This window comes from Melanostigma gelatinosum (assembly GCF_949748355.1).
Source record: "Melanostigma gelatinosum genome assembly, contig: scaffold_100, whole genome shotgun sequence".
NCBI lineage: Eukaryota > Metazoa > Chordata > Actinopteri > Perciformes > Zoarcidae > Melanostigma > Melanostigma gelatinosum.
Window position 1 is genome coordinate 94,598 of NW_027634945.1, and position 3,881 is coordinate 98,478.

The following is a 3,881-nucleotide window of genomic DNA, read 5'->3' on the forward strand; positions in this document are numbered from 1 at the left end:
TTAACCTTAACCTAACTTTAACCCTAAACCCTAACCCTAATCTTAACCCCTTAACCTAACCCTAACCTTAACCCCTTAACCTAACCCTAACCTTAACCATAACCCATAACCCTAACCCTAACCTTAACCTTAACCTAACTCTAACCCTAAACCCTAACCCTCACCTTAACCCCTTAACCCTAACCCTAACCCTAACCTCTAACCCTAACCCTAACCCTAACAACCCTAACCCCTAACCCTAATTATAAACTTTAATGACTGGAAGGCTAGGCAGCCGCAAGCCGTAAAGTGTTTATGTCCGTGTCCAGAGTCGTAACGACTTACCGGCTCATGTGGACCTCCTTACGTACACATGAGACAGTCCACAAAAAAATATAGTTAAGCGTGTTTATTGATGACACATTTGGTTTCACACTCAAGATTATTACAAGGCTTGTCAACTATAAACTGTAAGGAGCCGAAGGCTAGGCAGCCGCAAGCCGTAAAGTGTTTATGTTCGTGTCCAGAGTCGTAACGACCTACCGGCTCATATGGACCTCCTCACGTACACATGAGACAGCCCACAGAAAAATATAATTAAGTGTGTTTATTGATGACACATTTTGGTTTCACACTCAAGATTATTACAATGCTTGGCAACTATAAACTGTAAGGAGCGGAATGATAGGCAGCCGCAAGCCGTAAAGTGTTTATGTCAGTGTCAAGAGTCGTAACGACTTACCGGCTCACATGGACCTCCTCACATGAGACAGTCGCCAAAAAAAAAATATGATCAAGCGTTATTATTGATTACACATTTGGTTTCACACCCAAGATTATTATAAGGCTTGGCAACTATAAACTGTAAGGAGTGGAATGATAGACAGCCGCGCCTTCTTACGACCAGGGGGCGGCATTATACTGGCCCGTTAACTGGTAGTATTGATACGGCCTTCAAATGCGCTCCGTAACTGAACCAAGAGGCAATTGCGTCCATACGCTCGTCACGTGTTGGATAGGTCAAGTTTAGAGCTGGCCAAGGGACATCTAGTTGCCAAAGGAAAGAGCGACTCAGTATGGCCTCTTTGTGAATGTTAGTAGCTAGATTACCAGAGAGCACGGTTCCGTACTTATGATTAGTGGTGATAAGGACAGGAGTGCGGCCAATTAGTTGTTGACTACGTCCTTTACGGTCCACTTTAACAGGAGTCCCGCCCAATATACATTTAGCGTCTTCCACGTTTCGCTCGGTTATAACACATTCCTCCCACCAAATTAGAAATGAGTCGTGACAGTCACCAAATGGGAAATTCTCATTCGTCTTGTTAACACTGGAAAAGAAACAAGTGAGAAAAACGATCGATTCGGCTATTAGGGTTTTACCAGTGTTAGGCGGACCTTGAAATACAAAGGCGTTACGCTTTTCGGATGTGAGAGATGACCACTGGTAGAGAGCGGTCGCGAATGCCTCCACATTTATATTATTAGCCGTCAATAGAACGGTTAGCCAGTCGGTCGGGGGAATACTTTGTTGCGTTAGGGTACGGAGCCAACAAGTGCCCAAGTTATATTGTGTTAGTAACTGTTGTCTGACTAACTTCAACGCGATTAAGATTTGACGCTCTGTGCCCGTAGCCTGGCAACGCCAATAGAACTCTGGGAATTCACGCTCGATGTCATCAATGTTAACCCACCAATGGAGAGTACACTCGGTGACTATTGTGCGTAACACTTCAGCCTTATTACCCGTCAATTGGACAGGAGCGAGCGCGTATGTTCGTCGATTAGAACGCGTTGCCTTGTTCTTGCCTAACCACCAGGTGCCAGTCTTTGTACCCAAATAAGTGAATACGTATGAATTAAAATTAACAGACTTTAGCCTACCAGACGGAGAGCGAGGAACCTTAATATTACTGTATCCCTGAGAGGGCCCGTATAAAGTATTAACCCATCTAACTAAATAAGCATAAAACATACGATACTGAGGAGGATTTGTATCAACAACAATATGTACGTGAAAAGGAGAATCGGCAGATGTATCGCTGCACGCAAACCAGTCGGCAAAGTTAATACTAGAAGCAGATTCAAATAGCTGAGTGACCTTATGGGCAGCTACAGAAGTAGCAAGATGCACAGTTAGAGTGTAGCCCGGCATCTGTAAACAACACGTGCCACAGGTGGATATTTATATATTCTTGAGATCAGATAAAGTAAAGCGGTCTACTCATGCTTTGAGTAAAATAGCCACAGAGCACACACTGACACAGCTATAGTACTGTAGTGGGGTCCGTTTGTGATTTACAACAATACGACCAACATTTCAATTCTGTTCCGCATCAAATCAAGGTGAGTCTTCATCCGTGCTATCATTAAAAACAACTCCGAAAGGACCTTTCCTTCTCCTCGTCCGTTGACGCGGTCTCTGACGGCGCGGCTGAAGCATTTGAGGCATACTCGTTTCTTCTTGCTCATCCGCAGTCTTTTTATCCTCCTCCCAGTTATATGGCCTAACAATGCAGACAGGTATTATCTTCTTAATTGTTTGATCTGGTTCAACAATTATAGTAGCATCAGAGTCAGTACCTGAGATATCCGTTGCATCAGAAGCAGTAGAATATACGACTCTCGGTAGGGTTGCAGCTGCTGCCGCCTTCTCCTCCTCCTCCCTTGCTCGGATCAGTATTGCTGGTTCTTCATCAGAGCTGAGGTCAGTGTCATGAGCCACGAGGTCAGCATATGTAGTGGTATCCCCTGAAGTGTTCATGTCCGTGTCCATAGTCTCAATGAGTTACTAGCTCATGTGGACCACCTGATATATATGTAAGACAGGCCCAAAAGATACAATCAAGCGTTTTTATTATTTACACATTTTGCGTCACACCCAAAATTATTACAAGGCTTTGCAACTATAAATTGTAAGTACCGGAAGGAAAGGCAGCCGCACGCCTCCAGTCGTGTTAGTTAAGAGAAGCAGATTGAAATAGCCGAGTTAGCTTATGGTCAGCTACACACATAGCACGGTGCACAGTCAGAGTGTAGGCCGGCATTTGTAAACAACATGCGCAACAGATGGCCATTTATAGCACAACAGGTGGCTATTTACATATTACTGGAATCATATATATTCTCGAGATCAGATAATAAAAAGCAGTCTACGTATGCTTTGATTAAAGTGCATAAAGGCCACTTTACTACCACTTAATATTAATATCACCAGCATCACATACGCTCATGACGAGGAGACATGCAGACTGCAGCTCACATATATATATATATATATGACGTCATACACATACACATATATATATATATATATGTGTATGAAGTCATATATATATATATATATATATATATATATGTGTATGAAATCATATATATATATATATGTGTGTGTATGAAGTTATATATATATATATGTATCAAGGCGTCACACACAAGATTATTACAAGGCTTTGCAACTATAAATTGTAAGTACCGGAAGGAAAGGCAGCCGCACGCCTCCAGCCGTGTTAGTTAAGAGAAGCAGAGTGAAATAGCCGAGTTACCTTATGGTCAGCTACACACGTAGCACGGTGCACAGTCAGAGTGTAGGCCAGCATTTGTAAACAACATGCGCAACAGATGGGTTAGGGTTAGGGTTAGGGTTAGGGTTAGGGTTAGGGTTAGGGTTAGGGTTAGGGTTAGGGTTAGGGTTAGGGTTAGGGTTAGGGTTAGGGTTAGGGTTAGGGTTAGGGTTAGGGTTAGGGTTAGGGTTAGGGTTAGGGTTAGGGTTAGGGTTAGGGTTAGGGTTAGGGTTAGGGTTAGGGTTAGGGTTAGGGTTAGGGTTAGGGTTAGGGTTAGGGTTAGGGTTAGGGTTAGGGTTAGGGTTAGGGTTAGGGTTAGGGTTAGGGTTAGGGTTAGGG

The 3,881-nt window shown here is 43.4% G+C and overlaps 1 long non-coding RNA gene across 1 annotated transcript; it reads right to left on the bottom strand.

The window, feature by feature from the left end:
- Positions 1-387: 387 nt before the first annotated feature.
- On the bottom strand, positions 388-3,604 carry LOC306797536. Its single transcript, XR_013773131.1, has 3 exons — positions 3,525-3,604; positions 2,563-2,788; positions 388-2,486 (listed from the first exon to the last, which is right to left on the bottom strand). It is a non-coding gene; the product is annotated as an uncharacterized lncRNA (long non-coding RNA).
- Positions 3,605-3,881: the final 277 nt, after the last annotated feature.